This window comes from Antennarius striatus, chromosome 21 (assembly GCF_040054535.1).
Source record: "Antennarius striatus isolate MH-2024 chromosome 21, ASM4005453v1, whole genome shotgun sequence".
Classification (NCBI taxonomy): Eukaryota; Metazoa; Chordata; class Actinopteri; order Lophiiformes; family Antennariidae; genus Antennarius; species Antennarius striatus.
The window spans coordinates 7,872,501-7,894,983 of record NC_090796.1 but is presented as its reverse complement, the minus strand read 5'-3'; the positions used below and the strand labels follow the sequence as shown (position 1 = coordinate 7,894,983).

At 43.9% G+C, this 22,483-nt stretch overlaps 1 protein-coding gene across 5 annotated transcripts in view; it reads left to right on the top strand.

Moving 5' to 3' along the window:
* Positions 1-22,483, top strand: part of raraa (retinoic acid receptor, alpha a) — a 126,057-nt gene that overhangs the window by 12,108 nt on the left and 91,466 nt on the right. For 2 of the 5 annotated variants that reach the window (XM_068305104.1, XM_068305101.1), the window contains exon 2: positions 5,105-5,174. The exons of 2 other annotated variants lie outside the window; for them this stretch is intronic. The gene's annotated coding sequence lies outside the window, so the exon portion shown is untranslated. Of the gene's footprint in view, positions 1-5,104; positions 5,205-22,483 lie in introns of all 5 variants that reach the window. One more of the 5 variants, XM_068305102.1, reaches the window with a different exon arrangement.

Sequence of the window (22,483 nt, the reverse complement as noted above, 5' to 3'; positions counted from 1 at the left end):
ACAGCGGAGGGCATGTCAAAAAGGTTGCTGTTCAATTGGAGGACACTCATTTACAGCGGAGGGCATGTCAAAAAGGTTGCTGTTCAATTGGAGGACACCCATTTTTAAAAAAACCCACCGTGGTGGTTTCCACTCAGTTTTTCTTCTCTTGTTGCCGTTTTCTTTGCAGTGTTTGGGTGTGATTATGTAATCCATCAGGGTATTAACATAAAGGGGAGGGGCAGGGTGTCCAGGGTTTGCAAGGTAATAGCGATGCTACTGATGATCATCGTCTAGCAACTGCCCAAGGGCAGGAATGTTTTGTGCGACGAAGTGTCCGACAGGTGGCTAGGAGACGCTAATTGATTAATGATCAGGGTGATATATGAGCCCCCGCGGCCAGCCTAAACATAAAGGCTCAGAGCACCGGTGTCACCCTAAATCATTTCCAACCAGGCCAGTAAACCCCAAACAGTTCCCTCATTAGCATCTGAAAGACCAAATGGGAGGGAGACTGTGCGTTCCAAGCCCTTTGTAGACCGCCTATTGTCAAAATCCTGAGCCTAAATTAACAGTCCAGCATTTTATGCCAGATGAATAATGACAACAAAGATGGTTTTATGATTAGGAACACCCAGCACTACTGAGTGATTAACGTCAACTCAGTCTAAGCTTTCATATAATTTGGATCATTCCTTCTTATTTTTTTCCCCCAGCACGGGTTTGACAACAGAAACTCTCATCTCCATTTTATCTCATAAAATATTGTTGAAAAAGTCCGGTCCAAATGCATGTGATCACTATGAGTTATAGTTACTAATTCCCAATCCCTAGAGGTGAGGTAATTTACATTCTGTCTTTATATCCATGTTTTGGCTCTCTATATCATGGAGCTGACGAATATTCCATTAAAGCCGTGTCAGATCCTTCTTAAATGATTGAACATTAGTGGAATTCACCTGCCCCTAGATGATCGTATTTTGCACTTGGTGTCCCATATAACACAGACATTGTCAGCGAATTACTCTCTGGTTACCTCTCTCTTCTCTTTGTTTCTGCCGCCCCGAATCTCTGTCTAGCCTGTTTAAAGACAAATCTTGCAACACCGTGAAGAAGGAAAGAAAAGCTTTGCTTTTTAGGCTGCGTCCAACAACAATAACCTGCACAGCACTACAGTTTCTATTCCAAATAACCTGTTGATGTTTTGGAATCAGTTGTTACACAAAATGTTGAAGAAAAGATTTTTTTTAAAAGTGCATAATTACTCAAAAAAGTAAAAACCAAGTAGGTAGCTGGACGTCTCTAAACAACTTACTTGTAAAAGTTCTGACGCCCTGCTGTCGTTCATGAGTAATGCACGTTTCATAAAACCTAAAAACTTAAAAAAATATTTCCCTTCAGAATGCTGACTATCTCTTGGCACCTCACTGAATCTCAAAACTTTACTTGCACATGTTTTCCTAAAGTAATCTCTACCATTTTAACAGTGTGTCTCTGTGTTGGTAACTCTCATATTAAACACTAAAGCAGAATGACATTCCTTCATCGTACAGTCGGCGTAAAAACAGCTTCTGTCTCTTCTCAATCCGGTCATTTTCTATTCCCCCGGGGGCCTCGGGTGACCCTTCTCATTGCTTTGTTTGGATGACTCTGAAGGACAATGGCGGTCTGGAGCCTTGGTCGGCTCTCAGCCTGTGTGAATCTGCATCTTTCCATTGGGAGTGCTGTCCTCTGATGTCAAGAGAGGTTATGTGATCTATGTGTGACTGAAGGGAGTTTCCACCTAATGATTGTCAGAGTCTCATGGATAGGGGTTCATATGCGCGAGTGTGTCTGTGTGTCCTGTGGAAATTTGTTCAAGCAAAGCAAGTTTAAACAACACACTGTGTCTGTTGTAATGTGACCTTATGATTGTCACCATACAGCTGACATTTCTTGGTAAATTTGTACATGGAGACAGCTTGTCGTACCCATAATTTTTTTAACGCACATTTGTACCAGTGCTGCTGCAACAGTGAATTAGTCAGTCTACAAGGTGTTGTGAGACCACCTCTCATCAAACATTTAACTCGCAGCACTTGGGTTACCCAGATTCGTCTTCCAGGGGCCAGGACTAGGCTTTGCATTGAGGATTACGTGACCCTACCATATTATCATTTCAGCCTCTCTGCTTGCTGGGACTGTTGGTCCCAAAGCAATCGAGGCCTCTAGCTGTGCTAAATTGGGTTCCACTTTAAAACAGATGGACTCGTCTAAGGGGGCTGGAGCAGTGAGGACACCTTCCTTGATGTGTGTCTGCTTGAAAGGTGAGTATCTGCAGTTATAGTTGCTTCCCCCCTCAGCAAGAATAATGCTGTTATTACCTGAGGCTACTTGTGTCTCCGCCCATCAGTGTGAAGGCATCAGGCTCACACATGTTCAACACATTAATGAGCATGTACATAAATTTTCTCCTCATTTCATTCTACACATGTCTACATGTCTAAATCAGGCTGCTTTTGTGGTGGTGGATCAGTTAAAAACACTACAAATCAAATCCAGAAATTACATTCAGGGCAAACAATAGGACAGGAACAAAAAGGAGGACATTTATGGTCTGGGCAGAGCAGATTGACTAATTCTTCCATTTATTGTTTACCATTGGTTGAAAAAAGATAAGGTTTACAGTTTTATAAGTGTTGTCAGCAGGAGCAACAAGCATCTCATTGCTATGTATAATATTAGCATAAATCCATGGGAGTGGTAAACCAATGCAGATGCATGCCTAATTAATTTTCTTTACAATTCCTGTTCTTATGTTAACACATCTTTATTGACAAGTGTTCCAACAGTGGCATATATAAACAAATCTCCCATAAACATAATCCTACCCCACCCCCAATGATCCCAACCCATGTCAGCCTTTCTATTAATAACCCCCTTAAAATCCTGCCCGGGGTCTCCCATGGACTTCTCAAGCATGGTTAATCAAGAACGTTGTGACATAGTGGTCCTCTGTTTGTGACCCAAGAGCTTGTTCTTTTTTTGTAATGATCCATGTGAACATAATCTCCAGTGGAAGTGAGGGATTTTGTTTGGTTAATCCTGGCAATAGATGGCTTAATAAAACAACGCTGTGAAAACACATCATCCACTTCCCGGTGCTTGGATTATGAGGCGCCGGCCACCTTCACACTAAAAGTACTTTGGCATTTGCAAGAATTGTATTGTCTTTCACTTACTCCAGACTGTGATCACAGTCATATAATTGTATTAGTTACTTCATGTTAATTAGCTTGAAAATAGCATTAGTGGATTCAACTTGCTGTGCTCATTGAGTGACTGAACTCTTCTAATATTAACAAAATGGATTGGTTTAGTGCGTAATAAGTAGCTTTTTAGTCAGTGTGCAGTTTTCTAACCTTAGCAAACCCACACTTGTACATTTGCATAGGAGACATGTTTGCTTGCACAGACACTATAATTAACCGCCTTTCATTCCAGTGTCAACAGGAACTCAGCAATTTTGTAGTCTTTCATTTCTACCCACTTTATTCTTTATTTTCCGTGACAAGAGATCTTAATTCAACATGATAATACTTTTGTAATGTGTTGAATTTGGAGAATAATGTATTTGTATTATATATTGTATTACTTCCTGTTGTTTTCTCTATTGTGTCTGAAAATTGCAGGGATGGCCTACCTTAAAATATAAATGATCATTTCAGGGCTTACATGTGGTTTTTATTTTTAGTGTTTCCTGATGAATGGGTCCACGCCCCTTCCTGAATGAGTTTTGTATCATTAGACATTACAAATATTACGTAATGTTTGTAGATCGTAAATCTATGTTCACGGTAATTTTGGGATCATCACACATGTCATTTGGTCAGGATGATGGCCTTGCATTTCCTGGTCCTCCCTTTCTTTCTCTGTCAATGCACATATAGCTGGAGAGCAAGGAACATTCCCTTGCACAGATATTTTAGCAATGTGTTCATCTGGCGAGGATTTGGAATGGGATTCCACGTTCATTTGAGGTTGGAGTTGTGTTTTCTTGTCAGCATTATTTTTGTCTTCTGATTGACTATATTCTGGAGCCTGTGTTACACATTAGTGTGAAATTCATTTGCTGCTTGTAAAATGGCACCAAGTCAACTTTAGCCTAGAGGGATGATGTTTTTTTTGTCCTGTTATTTATTTTGACCCCTCTTTGGAGCAACCATTACTGTGAATGTAAAGACCGGTCTGTCCTTCTGATTTCTATGTTTACTAAGGTATTGTCACTATCTCACATGTGAAATGCAACCAAACAGACCATGGTTTCAAATTGCACTAGTTTTTCATGAATGTGCTTTTAAGAAGCCAGTGCTTCAGACACAAGCCAAATATTCTAGTTAAATATTCTTGATCATTAATACACAATTTGCTCTGTTGACTCAATGGAATCTAAAAATTTTTTTTTAACATATTTGAAAATCAAACTGCAACTTTCATTTGGGTATGTTTGTTTCAAGCTCGTTAAAGTATTCTCTGCTTCTGTCAGTTTTTAAGCTTTATCACATATTAATAAGAACTTGTGGTATTTTAGCAACACGCATAAACAAAATGTGATTATTCACACACCCGCTGTGGTGTAATGTCACTAGATCCATGTCTGCAGCAGCCATTCATCAGTGCAGCAGAGGTTTTGCTGTTTTCTAAGAAGAACTGACACGCCACTTTATAGTTGTCTCTTCCTTGCCAATGAAGGCGCCTCTCTGTTCCTATTTGTGTATCAGGCTGAGGGGATTTCTAGGCCACCACCTGATTCACATTGCTATAATTGAGTTGTAACCATAAGCGCTACTGTGCGTCTCTAGGCCCCAGGTAATTCACACACCACAAAAGCACTATTTTACTCCATTTTTCACATGATGTCTGGGGCTCAAATACAGAAAGTGAGAAAGTCGAATCTATTTGAAAAGGGAGGGTGATTATAGAAAGTATGAGAGTGAAGGAAGGAAAAGGAGTGTAAGAGTTTTCATGTAGCGAAGCTGTTGTGTGCCAGAAAGGCGAGGGAGTCAGTGAGTCTGCAGCACGTGGATATGGTCCACAAAGCTGTTGGTTTCAAATATCTTTCTCTTCATTCTTCCTCTCTCCTCAGAGCTTAGGAGCTGCAATCGATTCAAGTGGAGATTTCTTTCACCAAGAAAAGAGACATTGACGTTTTTGGGGTAAGACTGAATTTGTCGCACCTGTCAAATGTGAGTAATTGGACTTCTCACTACTTACGACTGGTGCTAGCAAGCATCATCTTGCCTTCTAGCATTAGTCTTTGTCATGTGACTCTCATACATGATTCTTTGTGTCATGACCTCTGCTTTTCACTGAAGTTGTAAAGGTCATTTTTTGCGTACAGCAGAGATCCACAAACATATTGAGTCATACTCATACACAGACACACACCATGCACTGTTTAGAGGAGGTGCACTGTCTCGTGGCCTGCACACTGCCAGTGGTGGGATCAACTCTAATCCAGGGTTTGTTGCATCAGAGTTGGTGCTAGTTGGAAGGAGATTTTCTCTGTCATGTTCAAACGACACAAATCGAGCAAAAAAAGCCAGCCATTCATTATTAGGAATTAGCCTGGAAACCTGAATGACTCTGTGAATAACACTGATTTATTGAGTCGGATTCATCCTCCTGTTGTAGCAGCAGAAGGAACAGAAGCTTGCTACTGATGTTTTCTGTCTGTTTTGTTTTATTTAGTTTTGTTGAGGAAAGAGTTGGCCAGTTTCTCCCAGCTGTTGACACTAACTGGCAATGTGGCTTACCTTGTCCTGTCCTTCTTGGTTTTCTCCTGCCTTTACCAACTTACATTTTCCTGACCTGTCATCTCATATCATGTGTTCTCCTGTCGTATCCTGTCCCCTCCTGCTCCTTCCTTTCCCCAGACAAATGCTTTCCTTCATATTAACCTCTGAGAGAAAAGAAAAAGAATTGCTTGTAAACCAAGGTACTGTCCATATACCCAAAAAAAGTCAGACTCCCTCTTCAAATCAGCTATTTCATTGGACGCCCACACCAGAGAGGGTGTGTGTGTGTGTGTGTGTGTTTTGTTCACAAACACTCCCACAACGGCCGTCCATGTGCCCTAACTGAAGCTGACAAGTGGTTTGGCAGACACTTTGCCTTTAGCTACAGGTTTGGCATACGGTTGGTCTGATGGACAGGACTGAGGCTGGCACTTTAGTCCTTCATGCATCTCTCCTCTCTCTTTTATTGTCATTCATCACCTTTTATTTTATTTTTGGGAAAAAGGTCCGATCATTGCAATTTAATTTAAGCCAATCATTTTAAGCTCCTCTTTCAGTTACAGGAGATCATAAAATATCTTTCATTTCATCTGTTAGTAATGAAACGTCAAACGTTGTTGGAAAACATGTAATTGTTGCATTAGTTGCTCCATTTAAATTATTCTGTTTTATTTTGTGTGCTTGGTGGGCATGCAGTACTGTATTGAGTCATTTTCTATGCCTTTTTTTCTCACAGCTTGCAGGTTTAGGGTTTTCATCTCCACATAAAGTGGTTTTTAACCCTCCCTTTCCCGTCATAATTCAGACCTAGTCTCATACGTGGGTTGGAAACTGGCCCCGGCGGTTGATGTGGAACACATGCCTTTAATGATTCACACTGTGTGCGGTAGGTCCATGGTGGCTGCCGAGCTCCCTGCCTCTCCCTCGGTCTAGAATTGGACTCTGGTGATTTCTCTTCAGTGTTTTTTTTTTCTTGTGTCCACACGTGGAAACTTCAGGAAAGACAAAATGGGCAGTTGTTTCTGTCTAATTGGACTTTTGAAGTCTGTCTTTGTCTCCAAACTTTAGAGAAGCCTGTTTTTTTGCTTTTTCATTGGGATAAATTTGAGCTTATTGATTGTTATAATTTTGTTGAGCTTTCATGATTCAACTATTTATGCTGTCAGATTGACAAGAAATGTTACTGATTAGCCACATACTGAGTGGCATATTATTTCCTCATCATTAGGAAAATAGCGAAGGTGGCGCTCCAAGTCCTAATGCGGGATTTGTGTTTTTTGCTCCTGTGCACGCAACCCTCAGAGAAAAACAAACAAATTTTTGACAATTCATCATAAATCTTATTTTAAAAAATGCAGTTACTGTCCTTCCCCTGTGCATTCGTCCTCTTGGGTATCGGTTTTCATCTGACTGTTTGAGTCAATACAGTAAAGGAGCATTGACATACACCATCATGCGACAGGGAGTGGGTGCCGTCCAAGCTGACATAAATGCTTTCCTGTTTTGTGCTTTCACTCAAGCCCACCAACCCCAGTCTCCATCTTTCCATCCACGCTTCCATCTTTTGTCCTTCCACTTTTTTTCGTATTATCTCTTCCTCTGTCTTGCCATCCGGGGTCCCACGCCCCTTTTTTTGGCCTTGTCTGACCTTTCCTTCCTACACACGTACACACACACACACACACACACACACACACACACACACACACACAAACACACACACACACACACACACACACACACACACACACACACACACACACACACACAACCACACACACAACCACACACACACACGCAACCACACATCTTTTTATCACCTACCACACACTGGCTGGACTTCACACGTGTATGGTATGAAGACAAACAGCTCATGTCCTTGACATAACTGAGAGTGAGCAGCTCTTTCCTTTTCACACAGGCAAACTTGCGGGTGGCCACAGCTCTCAAGATAGAGACTAACACACTCAGTGATATTGCTTGACGGACGGGGTTAAAATGGAGCGAATGAGTCAAACGATAGCATACATATGCCAAGCTGAGGCATTATATTAATGTGCAAACGTAATGCCGTCATTTTTTTTTTCATTGGCAGTAATGGATCATGTGTTGGTATGATTTGAGGAAAAGTTTGTGCGTGTTATTGGAAGTCAGCATGCGTTCCCTTTTTCTTGCATTAGCAGGAGAGTAATTTAGCTTTAGCTCTTTTTCCACAAGTGTTTGACTTAATGCCTGTGAGTTTACCAATCTAGTTTATTGTATTTTTATGTGGTGGTGCTCACTTTTTATAATACCAATAATCCACAGTATAACAAAGTACCACTTGTAAAGCAGTCCTTTAGTCTAACTTTTTGCTTCTTTTATGTACTGTGTATTGGGTAATTTGGTGTTAATCTGTTAGGAGTCATAAATTATGCTCCTGTTAGAACTTTTAGAAAGTTATGTGCTCTCAAAGCTTTGGAACAATGGAGTTCATGAGTCATGAAGTGTGTGTATGTATGTGTGTGTGTGTGTGTGTGTGTGTGTGTGTGTGTGTGTGTGTGTGTGTGTGTGTGTGTGTGTGTGTGTGTGTGTGTGTGTGTGTGTGTGTGTGTGTGTGTGTGCATGCATGCGCTGTAATTGATGAGAAGACCTCCCTGGATTTAAGTGGTGCTACCTCCTGATACTGTATGTAGAAAAGCCCAGCCACTCTGGGCGAGAGGGCGTAGCGAGCAGGACGGAGTAGTCTGCAGTTCCTCTTTGGGGCGCCTTCTGACAGGAACTTGGCAGTGAGGAAACATAAACAAATTCCCTGTGGTGGGCTGGCAGGCTGGGCGGCGCAGTTCCTTGTTAACATACATGCGCAGAAAAAGCTCAGTTTGCGCTAGCATGCTCAACTCAGTAGCCACTAGCTGTGAGAAATAGATCTCAAAGGGATAAGTACCGCCTGCAGCCCTTAAAGGGGCAAAGGCCCCCTCCATATCTGTATTGCATACGCTGACATTTTGTGTTCCATGGCATTGTTTTTGTCTGGTGTTAAACATTACCCAGGGGAGTGGAGCTAGAACAAGGGTCCCCAAAATGTTTGCTTGTGCTGAGTTAGCAAAATCTGAAGTGAAGATGATGGCATGATGGGTGGAGAGAGAGGAGAGAGGCCTTGCAACCTGTATGAAATTCAGAGAGGGTGTGATGAGGGCACACACGCGCTCGCGTACACACACATACACACACGTGCACAGGCTCACGTGCGGTGCACATGCAGTCGTCTCACGACCAAAACATACAAAAACATGCTTGCGCACATGTTTATACACATGTGGGCACGCTGAGGCCCTCAGCCGGTGGTTGTGTTTTTGTTGCTGCCTCTTTCTCTGTGGCTCTGTAAACACAGTGGCGTATTGTGCAGCCTGACCTGGTCCCTGTCCAGACGCAAAGAAAAGCCAAATTGCTGAAACAGAGGGCCCACTGCTAACAGGCAGACCAGGCTGTAGTAGTTATAGCCTGCTGCAGCCTTCCAAACCAATGGGGACTGCTCGCTGAGCCAAGACAGTGTGCTTTCGTGTGTGTGTGTGCATGTGTCTGTGTGAGCATGTGCAAATTCTTTTTGATCGCCTGCAGAAGGATTTTTTTGGACAGCACTTACAGACAGCCGACATGGCACCGTGGTGTCTTTTCATAAGCACTGGTAAAGGCATCTGACTGACTTTTAATAGTTTGTTCTCATCCACAACACCATTCAAATGCACTATTGTCTATTCTATAATGGAGGTGCTGGTGGAGGTGGGCCGCAAAAGGAGGGCGATGGCTTGTAGGAGTTACTGAGCCATCTTCCAAGCAGGATGATTAAAAGTGAGTTTCACTGACTTTCCTAGAAAGATGACGCAAGAGCGAGCTCACAGTTTGTCTCACTGGCTTTTCATTGTGTATCACCTGTGTGAATGTGATAAAATAAAGAAACAATACCACTTTAGATGGAGCACATGTACCATGTGGAAGTAAGTAGATCATTTATGGGTCTTGTTTCCTGTCTATAACACATTTGTATAACCCAATCTTTCTAAAATAATTTTAGTACGTTACTTTGACAGATCAATTTCATTCTGGAGCTACACATGCTTATGAGAGAAACTTTATACAAAAATCATTTCGGATGAAGAACATGGGAAACTGGAAGTGAATGGGGTGTAATTCCAAACATTTTGTGGAAGTAACAATATTGTTTAACTGAACCCTGTGTGATTATATGTGATGCTCTAATTCTGTATGTATCAGATGGAGATGAGGGAAGGAGTTTGATCTACTGACTTAGCACAGCACAGTCAGCACTGGTTACCGAGGGCGAGGAAGACTTTTGAAAGACGAAGAATCGGAAAACCAGAAGGGCTCTTCCTCTCAAGATGATTGAGGATGAAAACAGTGAAAATAGGAGCTTAAGAGAAGCAGGAGACGGGGATATGGCAGCAGGTCTTCAGGGAAGCCATTAGTTGTTGTCTCTGTGTGTGTGTGTACGTGTGCGTGCGTGTGTGTGAGTACAGTATGTGATGCTCTCCATTTAGCTCAGTATTTAAGGCTTACTGAGGCTTAATGCACCTATACAGCCACATTCCTGTTGTGTGCACGTGGGCCCTCACGCTCACATGGACTAAAACCTCTCACCAATGAGTTAAAGAAGACAGCATCAACAGCCCACATCCACCCCCCTACTCACTCTTCTTGCAGGTCCCAGTAGGTCCCAGTAGGCATATCTCTGTAATGGCCCCCTATCGATCCTTAGGCCTCCTTGTCCACGCTCAATGGCCATCGATCGGCAACTCGCAAAGAGTCTCAGAGGGCTGCTTCATCCTGCAGCTGGCTGTGTAGGTAGTGAGTGTGCACATTTGTTTTTAGCAGCACTTGTTTATATAATTTAAAAAAAAACTTGTGTCTGCATGTCTCTTCCTTCATGCATACCTCTGTCTGCAAGCAGGAATGTTAAGTGTCTACCTTTCTGATGACAGTCCAGAATCTCATTACCTGCAAACATTCCCGTAAATCCTCCCCATGCCGCGTGAAGTTCAGGCCTTCTTACACCCAGAACCACAATGCTGGCCTCCACTTCTGAAACCATGCAGCTTTAAGAGCATGAACACCCAACATAAAAAAAGACTCCCTCAGCTGCTGTGCAGCCTCCCTCAAGAGAGAGTCAGAACAGAAAAAGAAAAAAAGACCCCCCTCACCTCCCATGTAAAATAAAGCCTGATTAATCAGTCATGCCACATGAAAACTTTGCTTGTTATTGTTGCTGCCTGATTTATTGAAGGCCTGGATCTGGGTCAAATAGATCTCTCTCTTTCTCCTAACTTCTTTCTTACCCACTCTGCCTTTTTTTCCCCCTACCTAAATAAGGGCCCACCCCCCACGTCTCTTCCCTTTGTCTCTCATCTGGTTTTCTGTTTTTGTTAAAGGACAGTTGATTAATGGTGCCACAAACAAAGACCACAGTCTGCTGTCAGCCCTGACTCAGATAGGGCTCCATTCAAGGTAAACCAAAACACATGTTCTCTGGACATCCACTGGGAACCCCTGAGGAGAGAGAGGGAGGGAGAGAGAGGAAAAGGGAGAGAAAAAGAGAAGAAATTAATGACAGTAGCTGTTGATGTATTAGATACAGTCATATAGGGCCCCTCCTGCACTACACAATGTGCAACAGGAAAAGGAAGAGAGTATCTACAGTGGAGAATAATGCAGCGCACATGATCAAATTCTACATAGACTGAGTGTTTTAACTGTGTTATGCAGCATAGCGTCTCTTAATGGGCAGAAAACGCTCATACAGTAGGTTGTAGTTAGCATGACATGAAGAAACAATGTTTTGAAGATTTCAGCGCAAAGCACAGATTAAGCTCATCGAATAATCCATGCGTTGAAAATGCCGCTAAGGGAACCTTCGTATTGCATAGGCTTTGTGGATGCGGCACATGCTGCTTGATTTGTAAGGTTTCTTTTGCAAATGCATCATAAATAAAAGAAAATGAAAAGACTGAATTATAAATGAAAGGATGTTTTGATGCCTTTTCATCTTTACCAGTTTGCGTTCGTGGGTGCAGACCAGGGAAATAATTTTATTCACTATGCTGCTCACAGGTTACCAGCAGCTATCTGCAACTTCTGCTGTCGCAGGTTGACGTCATGACTCAGTGAACACATGGTGTCAATACTGACAGTTCATATTGATGTCTTTCAAAAATTATGCAACCCCCCCCCCCAAAAAAAAAAAAGAAAACCCAAAAACCTGGCAAGCCATTTACCCTTTGCACTCCAAAAATCACTGCACATATGATGTTATCCTTTTGCTCTGAGATTACACATATTTACTTGTCACATGAAATTTTACTTTCATGTAGCAGTGAGACCCTTTCAACGCTTCAGTAGAGTTTCTTGCCTGCAGGCTCTTCAGGAACGAGCAGAGCACCATTGAGAGTCTTGTAGAAGAGAATTGCTTTATTGAATGTTAAAGGAACAGATCGCTGTGACTCCATTGAGAGGTTAATATTCAGTTGTCTCTACAGTGGCAGGCCTGGAAGTCTTATGTCATACTTTATTGCTGCACTTCTGTGCTTGTGTATTAGAGTTAGTATTGCTTTGACATTATGCAGTTAGTTGTGCCTGCTGCCTAAGGTCAACATGTCTTCTTGAGAGTTATTAACCAGAATTTATACTGGTTCATAACAATTATGTGTCTGTTATACAAGCTACTAACCTGCTACATCAATTTATGGCCCAACCCTTTAATACAGAATATAATGATGATTATATTAACATAGATTATTAATAAGATAAATGTTGTATTGGTTGTTGCCGTGTGTCCTGCTACTCCTGTACCTAAACTGCCTGAGGTCTTGTTACACTTGATTTGCTTAGTGGTTATGCTGTATTCATGCAGTATAAGTAAAATAAAAAACAGGAAAGCCTTTCTTTACTTGGTATGGAAAGTGTTTGCACTGTCCCTTTCTAATGGGAGTCATTAAAGGCAATTTGTTAACAAGCAAGACCATATGGAAACAAACTTTTTAACTGGTCCCTTTGTTTGAACTCGGTAGCTGGTGGCATCATTGGCGGCTTCTAAGGCGTTTTGCCCCAGTTATGTTTACAGCTCTGTAGTTGTTTTCACCAAGTGGGAGAAATTGTCACTGTTCTGAGCCTCTTCCCTCCCTACCACGCTATTCATTATATGATAAGTGCTCCCACCCAACCTGTAGTATGTGGGCTAAAGTTAGGAGGGATGGAATGTTGGTTTAGAGGCAGAGACAGTGGTCAGCAAGATCATCATCTGGCAGCAACACCAGCAGCACTTTGCAATTCTTCACAGCCGGAGGAAGGATCGAACTCTCTTGGAGAGTGTTGTAGTTTCATGCTACGTCTCACCCAGACATATGCCTGTCAGCTACCTGTCGTTGCATCTCACACACTGGGATAATATCGAAGCCTTCCTCTGGGTCTACAGAGGATTAGCAGAGGCATGTGGTTCGCTGGAGGGGGGGGGGGTGCAGACAAGTACTAACTGTAGCCCTGGAGCGAATGTTTCTGTCCCATCATTAGTCTGGATTTGTTGGGAAGGTAATGTTGTGCTTTGGCCCCTGAAATTCTTCCTTAGCTACTTTTCCAGTTCTACATTTAAACAGTTTACTGTCCAGGTAGTTTGGAAAGGTTTTGTCTCTGGCTACTTGCGGCCCCTCTGGGCAAAGTATCTCACTAACCAGCTGTCTGAAATTGGGTAATTTAACAATAGAGACAGGCTCCTTATTGTCTACTTCATCCCGTGCTATTCGTTTATTAAGTTGTCCATGGATCACAAAAGTTGGCACAGAATGCCTCAATTCGTGCCTGAGATCCTTGGGTGAAGTGTCCTGAATGACTTCAGATGTGCTGGAGTCTTCAGCGACGAGTTTGGTGCAGACATGTTTAGTTCCCAAGTGATTTAAACTGTTGAAGTGTTGCAGTCACACCAAGCAAATTACATGTTGCTCATATCGGGGTAGGTGTATATCAAAGAAGAAATTCAGCCCTGTTGAAAGATTGGATAGATGGCGTGAGGCTTACGAGACTTCAAAAAGAGAGCTCCAATAAGTCTGTAGAGCTGTTGACTGTTTTGCATGTCAGGACACAAAATTAGCTGCACTAGAGGGAAGGAAAGAAATATCTCCTGTAGTTCAATTCCCCAAATGTTTGACACAGATTTGCATGATTTCAGAGGGCTGATGAGAAGATGCACTGGGGACTGTTCACAATAGGCAGAGGCTGAGGTGGGTGTTCTCCTTTTCCAAAAGGAAAGTGAGATTCTGGCAGGCCAAAAGTAGTTAAGAAGCAGATTTGCTTCCTCCCAGTTTTCCAGCTTTACACGTGGAGTGTGGGTGTGTGTTTCCTTTATTTTCTTCATGACATTAGCTAAATGAAGACACACCCCATGCTCCAGTGACATATGCAAAAAACCTTTTGACAAAAAGTCAGTTTAGGCTCCACTGATGGATAAAAACCAGCTGAGGTTTAAATGTGTGCAACACATTTTTTCCCTCTTTGTATGTAATTCTCCTTCATGCAAAGTAGTTTTAGATTAGAATCCACTGAATGCAGGCTGTTGTTAAAGGAGGTTGAGGTATGCAGTCAATGTAGACAAACAGAACAGTGCTGTCCAAGATATCCAGATTGATGTTGGAGGCGGTGGTGTAGTTGACACGCCACTTGACACTGTAACCTACTGTGCAGCCTGAGCGCTGTAGTCCAGATAAGCGAGGTTTGTCTGCTCTGATAAGCATGGAGCTCATCAGTGGCTCATATTCGCTTCATTAGACGGAGCACCTGTTAGTAATTCATGCCAAGCATTCCCCGGAAGCATAACCAAGGCCTCAGCTGTGCCTGTCTGTCCATAGTCATTGTCTGTGGACATTTAAGCCATTTCCCATTTAGAGCTGTGAGTTTATACCCTTTTACCCCACAGCACTCCAGCCTGCAACAATCTCCTAGTGATGCCAGAGGCAGTGGTAGAATAGTTTATATATACTTTTATTTATAGTTTTACTTTATTTTTTGTGAGCTTATTATTCTTTTTTATTGGATCCCTTCCATATTGTTACTCAGAGACGATGCGTACCCAGGTCCCAACGCACTTGTTCTCCCTCCATCCCTGGGGAGCGTCTGTTCTCTTTGTATTTCAGCCTGATTTTGCCTTGTTTTTCCTCTCTGCTTATCATCTCTTGTTGCGCTAGGGTGTCAGGTTTAGTTATGTATGCTCAGCATGTGTCTGATCCCTCTACCGTGTTGTGTACATTGCATAACCACCTGCTGCTCACCCCAGAAGTGTACTTCTATTTCTTTCTCTCTTATCCACTCTGTCCTCTTTTCCTGACACCTCATCTTCCTCTTGCTTCTTTGACAACAAACCAGGTCATCACTCCCTCTCTACTTCCTCCACCAACTTCCCTTCCTCCGACTGCTTGAAAGTTGGAGCTCGTTGCCGGGCTCCTTGTCTCGTTTACTCTTTCCGCGTATTTCCTTTTCTTGCCATCGTTGCTCTCTTTTTTTCCCCTCCCATTCCCTCGCTCCTCTCCACTCATCTCCTTCTCCTTGCCTCTTTTTCGCCACAATCCCAGTGGTCTCATTAGGCATGGAGAGACTGCCTGGTATGTATTTGTATATGTGTGTGTGTGTGTGTGTGTGTGTGTGTGTGTGTGTGTGTGTGTGTGTGTGTGTGTGTGTGTGTGTGTGTGTGTGTGTGTGTGTGTGTGTGTGTGTGTGTGTGTGTGTGTGTGTGTGTGTGTGTGTGTGTTCTGTTTGGCCAAGTCTCACTTGACTGAGCATGCCACTTGCACTTGCAGGGGCCTGGGCTCTATTATTACCACAACATTGTCACAAAACTTATAATGTACACAATATAATGTAGTCTCCTTTTGCCAGGTGGTTAGTGAACACCGGGTACTGACTAAATGCAGCTCTATAAAGCTTCCACTGAGTTGGTGGAAGGAATTGGTGTGCGTCACACAGACACATGTAAGCTGGTTCTAATTTTGTCAACACATACTGCTCTTGACACTCCAAACCACACAATTAACATCTGTCTCCTATCTAGAATGATATGCCACATATGTGGTCCAACCTGTGGGATGCCCCTCTGTCTTCTTTTCCACGGAGTGAGTGATTATGTGTGTGTGCGTGTGTGTGTGTGTGTGTACCCACCTCTGTTTTGCTAGTGTCTGGTTACAGGGATGGGGTGCGTGTGCAGGAATGAGCCCCTCTGTTGCCGTGTTGGCAGGCCTGACCCCGGCAGGTCAATGTCCATTACCGCATAAAGCCTAAATGTCAAGCACAGCCCCCCCCCCCCCCCCCCCACTGCAGCCATTTGTCTTCCTCCATGGGTCAGTCGGCCTGGACTCTCGCCTCCAAACACAAATACACTCACCTGCTCTGACTTGACCGGTCTGACCTGCTCAAACATCTGCCACAGCGAGGATGAGTACCTGACAGCTGCAGTTTCCTGCATGTCTCTGCACCAAAGCATTAATAAATAATGATTTGTTTCTTCCAACAACTTTAACAACTGTGGAAAATCTAACCTTTGGTTTCCATAGAAGGCAGTATACTGCAGACGTAGGTTCCTTTCTCCTTATGAAAAATTTGCCTGGCAACTTATTTTGGAGTTGTTTTTCTGGTCAGTGAAGTGAAGCCTCAAGGACAAAAAATAAGCTCCTTCATCACCAGCTGTCATCTTTCGTGTAACCGTTTTTGTGGTTTAGGTCATGTTGTGACAACGATTCATTCACTATTCAAACACTTGTTGTCGTGCCGGTGATTAAACACGAAAGACATATTGAAAACCAGAATGCCACATCATTTTTCTCCACTCACCTCATGCATCAAACTGCTTTTCTCTGGAGCAGCTAACAAGAAAAAAGCCTTATTCCTCATATGTTAAACAAGCTGAGTCTCAAAGCGACAGGCCTTAACAGCCGTTATCAGAAAGCAACGCTGACCAACTTCACACTGAGCACACGGCAATTCAAATGTAATAGATAACAGTCATAAAAGCTCGCTGGAGTAAACATATGTCATATGCACATATATAAACACACGACTTGTTTACAGGAAGCTGTCAACCATGTGTCCTTATGATAAATAAACAGGGAAGCGTCCCCTTTTTTAATGATGGCGTATACAGGCCCTCGCGCTGAATATTGACGGAAAGATTGAAAACGTTCTCAAGGGCCTTTCCAACATGACGTATGGCTCTCGCTCCCTATTTTTTTCCTCCCCTGCCCTTCATTTTCTCTCCATCTCTCCCTCCCCCTCTCCCCTTCACTCCCACCCCTCACAGCTTTCCTTTTATTTATCTTACACTGTGACTTGTGCAGCGGCTTCGCAGACACCAGAGATGCCACAAACACATTTATCAAGCTGGGCTGCCAATAGGGAAAACATTGGGAGAATGAATAAAAAGAATGCGATAATAAATGCAGAGAGAAAAGGCAGAACAATGCAAACGGAGGATCCTTGTGGGACGGCAGAGGGTATCCGCAAAGTACAGTGCCAGCAGGGAACAGGTTGCCACAACAACAATGCCACCTGTATTAGCAGTCGATGCAGCACAGGAGATGCCGTGTTCCTGGCTTTGATGAATGTTTCATTGTTGGTGCCGTCTCCGTCTCGTTTCCCTTTCTCTCTCCCACCTCCCAGCTCCTCTCCTTCCCACATATACACTGGTTAGTGTGTTCAGAGGCTGGCAAGCTTTTCACCAAGTGTTGTTTCAGTGTTAGTCAAGCGTTTGATGTCTGTCTCAATTGTTGTTGATGGGCCTCCCCGGGCTGAGATCACAGGCAGCATTTATTCATCTGCAGGTTCAGACTCACAGCTGAGGGACTTCCACCAGCAAGTCCTATGCATCACTTCTTCTTTTTTTCCACATTTTCCAGGCGCTATATGCTGCCCCCTTTTTTGGCTAATGGAAATTGACCTATTTTCTGAATCTAAAGTTAACTGCACTCAAAGCAGAGGAGTGAGTTGATCAAGTTCTGTGTGAAGGGGAGGGACGCGCTGGTGGTGGTGTCCCGGGGGGGGGGGGTCAGAGTGCTATCTGCTCCCCACAAAGGCACTGGGTTAATTGATGCATGCTGATGTCACTGTACTGATTGCTGGCTTTTTTTTTTTTTGTTGCCGTGTTGGCTTTTTTTAAGCTGCTGTATAACCCCATTATCTGATTAGTGGTATGAGTGGATGGTTACCGAGTTTAGTATGTGTGTGTTTGTGTGTGTGTGTGTGTGTGTGTGTGTGTGTGTGTGTGTGTGTGTGTGTGTGTGTGTGTGTGTGTGTGTGTCTGTGTCTGTGTGTCTGTGTGTCTGTGTGAGGGAGTCCTAGTTGCCTCACAAAGATGAAGAGCTCTCTCTTTACCTAAGGGGGATGGGGTTTGACAGTACTGTAGCACCCCCACCCCACCCTCCATCCTTCTACAGAAGAGCCCCCCCCCCACTCCAACTCGCCCCACTGCTGATAAATGTGTTTTTCTTTAAGGAAGGAGTTGGTTGGTTGAGAGGAGTCTGTTTTAATGTAGCTTTGTTTGTGTGTGTGTGTGTGTGTGTGTGTGTGTGTGTGTGTGTGTGTGTGTGTGTGTGTGTGTGTGTGTGTGTGTGTGTGTATGTGTGTGTGTGTGTGTGTGTGCGCGGCGTTCTAATGCGATTCAGGGCGACGCTGCGGGGCTACAGGCGGGCAGACTCGGAGGCAGGCCCACAACCTCGACCCCAGCATCATTTGTTTGGACGAGGGCCGTCAGCGCCTGTCGCGCGGCCCATGATGAAGTGTCAGTCGGTAATTGTCCCTGCGAAGCATCCACATCTCAAGGGGTGATGGGGAAGGGAGGAAGAGGGAGGCAGGGAGCTGACAGAGAGAGAAATGACACCCTTGGCTCCTCCTATTCTCTCTCTCCCTCTCTCTCTCCCTCCCTCTCTCTCTCTCTCTCTCTCTCTCTCTCTCCTTTTTCTCGTCTTTCTTCCCTACAGCTGCATCTCATATGAAGGTCTTCTGTGTGCCGAGCTCAGCCCAGCAGCTCCCCTGGAGTTTCAACTGGGGCCCAGTGGTAACATATTGTCAGCTTGTGCACCTACTGTACATTTGTGTGCATATAAAGCTGCTTCGAGTGGGACAATATACTTTTCTTTAAGCACAAGAGAGTTTTTCAACCTTGTTGTGTCCTTTCTCTATTATCCATCAAACACTTCTTTTCCTCAGTCAGTTCCTCTTTCAGCTATCTGTTTTGATTTGTACACAGAATTGGCGTCCAGAAACCTCTCTGGTTCAAACGACAGCTACCTCTGCTTTCCTCATCATCTTGAAATGCATATATATATTTCTTATTCCTGTTCGTTTTGGTAATTAGATTTAGCACAGAGCCTGTATTGATCCGACGATATCTCTATGTAATGAAATGCTTTTACAGGACACACGGAAGCTATTTATAGTCCAATCTATAATGTGTATGGCGGGGGCCCTTAATGCACGTCGCCAGGACTCGGAGGCCAATGGAAGTAGCTCCATGATGTACGCTTAATGGAGGGGGGGGTCAAAGACACAGACAAGAGAGGAGGAAATAGATGCGAGGTAGAGAGATTGAAGAACAGACAAAGGGTCAGGTAAGAGGGAAGAGGAGGGGAGAGACATGAAAGAGAGAAAGGAGCAGAGAGGATCCAACATGGAAAAGATGAATACTGAAAGGTGGGAAGGGCAGGAAATGGAGGTGCAGAAGGAGGCGAAGCAGCAAGGAGGCTCAATGATATGAAGGAAAGCACCTTGAGATATGAATCTTATATTTCCAGTTCCCTCATTCCTCCATGAGACACCACTCCTTCATGATGATGGAATGAAAATGCATGCGAGTTCAGCGACAAGGCTGGGAGTGAGGGAGGGAGGGGGAGAATGAACGAACAAAGACAGGAAAACGTGTCCGAGGCAAGGAGGACAAGAAAAAAGGCAGAATGAAAGATGACACAAGAGATGACAGAAATAGAATAACAATAATGTAAATGTACAAGCAGTGGAACAGACTAGGAGACAGGACCTTCGTTATGCTCATTGTTTTGGTGGGAGGCCCCCTATGATGCCCCGAGGACAGGAGGTGACTGAAGGAGCCAGATGGGAGTCGTCCAGCTCCTCGTCCCGCTGCACATCAGGAGGGTGGATGCAGGTGGAGCCTGAAGGAGAAGTCTCTCTCTTCTTCCTCTTCAGTCTCTCTTTACACACACACACTCACACTTTCTCCTTCCCTCTTTAATGGGGCACCAGCCCAGAGTGATAAACCGACTCCCTCTGGGGCAGGCACACACTGATCACACATCCCGGATGCCCTCGCACATGGTGTACTGGAAGAAAGGCTGAGGCAAAAGGAAGGGAAAAAGCCCCTCCAAATATATACCCCAGTATGAGAGATGATGAATCTGGTTGGTGATTAGTTAGTGGAGGAAGGAGGCACACTGCTTAGGTCCTTTAATGGCCTATAATTTGGAAGATAACTGTATTGTCCTATCTCTCTTGACATTTAAATCTAATCAGACCCTGCTGGTTAGCACTACGGTCCAAGAAGAGGGAGCCTTGGGGCGATGAAAGGCTGCTAGAGGAGAGGGATTGGCTCATAGTTGGGCGTTCATCCCTTCTGGCTGAGGCTAAGAAATTAGAAAACACGGCACAGGCACACAAATGATATCCTGCATTCCTTTATTATTAATTTACGTGCAAATTACAAAGGATTTCAACCGACAGAACAGTATAGCAATCGAGGTTTACAAAGCCACTTCCCCCCTTCCACACACATGTGCCCAAATACACACAAACATCACTTGGGAGTCATTTCAAGGCCTCTCCTCTGCTCCGTATTACCACAGATGAGATGCTCAGTTTGATTAACACTTCCCTTTCATCCTCTTCATTAGCAGGGGAAAGCCACCGCAGCAGCCGCGGCCCATGAAAAAGAGGGCATGAATTAGAATCCACTTATTCCATAGACTGCCACTAATTCCACACAATGGTGGTTAATGGTGGGAAGTAATAGGAAAAGGGTGTTTCTAATTGTTTCTGCGGGTGATGCAGTGCACGCCGCAGCAGCTGTTTCTGCACAGCGAACCAGGCCGTTCAAAGAGCCAGAACAAAAGGTGTCGGAGTCTTCGGAGGGCCCGCCATACTTAAAATTTGCGGGAGAAGTGCATGCGTGTAGACGAGCCAATTTCCGAGTGGAGGAGCCGGGGCCCGGTCAATGAGAACCACCTGGTGCTGAGGGAAGTGATTAGGGTTGGCACCATGGCGAATGAAGAGTTGTTTTGTTAAGGCGGACTGAGATGTGGAGGAGACGGGGGTCAGGGGGCTCAGCGGCGTTTGGTTTATTGGAAAAATATTGATGTTAGGGTTTGGTCCGAGGGAGATCTGATGCGGAGTGTTGCTTTGTTTGTGCTCAATTAGAGGGAATTATTTTGGTAATAGCAAAATCAACCCCAGTGTTTTGACACCGGGTGGGTCGGCCACAAGCGTAGGGAACAGCTCCCGCCACAGATTACGCACCAGTTTAGATTAGATTAGGTAAAAGTGGCTAAAAAGTGGCACGTAATTCAACATTTTAACTGCAAAGATGACAGAAGAAGCAAAGGAACAAAGTTAGATTGTTATAAAAAACAAAAATACAATGAGTAATTATAACAGACATCTAGGGTCTTAATTATCTTCATCTTTTTTTTTTTAAACCTGCAGGTTTATCTCACAGCTTTTTAACATTTTACTCTGCACCTTTCATACCCTTTTTAATAATGTGGTGCTGCATTACCCACTGTCTCCATTTCATTTAATGTGTTATTTTTATGAGTTATTATTACCCAGAGCAGACAAATGCGGGGAAAAAAATGAGACCCAAGTTGTAATAAAGCAGAATTATCCTTTAAATTAAATAATACATTATTAGAGCTTTCCTCATTCTCCCAGAGACAACCCCCCTGAGCGCGGCCTCTGAGCCGAGCGGCTCCCCATTCATCTGAGGGCTAGTTCACTCTGATGTTTATTTAATTTATTTGACCTTTTAATTTAAACAGGCACGTCAGCTCCTTCCAGGCTACCTCGAGTGTTCACAGCGGACTCACACTTCACATATGAAGCTGTGTGTGTGTATGCCTTCCAATAAGGGTTATCTTGCTCGAGTGAATGTTGGCTCTCAGATGCTGATTCTGAAAATACATACTGCAGAGGTTTCTGTGTGTGTGTGTGTGTGTGTGTGTGTGTGTGTGTGTGTGTGTGTGTGTGTGTGTGTGTGTGTGTGTGTGTGTGTGTGTGTGTGTGTGTGTGTGTGTGTGTGAATCTACCCTTCCTCTATCCTCTTTTCTTGTGCTTTTCCTCTCATTTTTCCCTCCTCATCTGTTCTCTAGTCATTTCCGGTGGCCTTCAGGACACGTTTGTGTCGTCTATGATTCCCCATCCCTTCATCATGGCTTTCTGCTCTTTTCTGTCCTCCCTCAGTTTTCTCCATTTCTCTCTCTTCCTGTTCATCTCTCCATTCTGGATCTTGGCATTTAGGCCTCTAATTTGGCTGGCATCACTTGAATGTCTCACGAAGCAGGAACAGCAGAGAATCCTGCCTTTGTTTCTGTACCCTACACTCTGATGGAGTGGGCAGGGCTGGTGTGTGTGTGTGTGTGTGTGTGTGTGTGTGTGTGTGTGTGTGTGTGTGTGTGTGTGTGTGTGTGTGTGTGTGTGTGTGT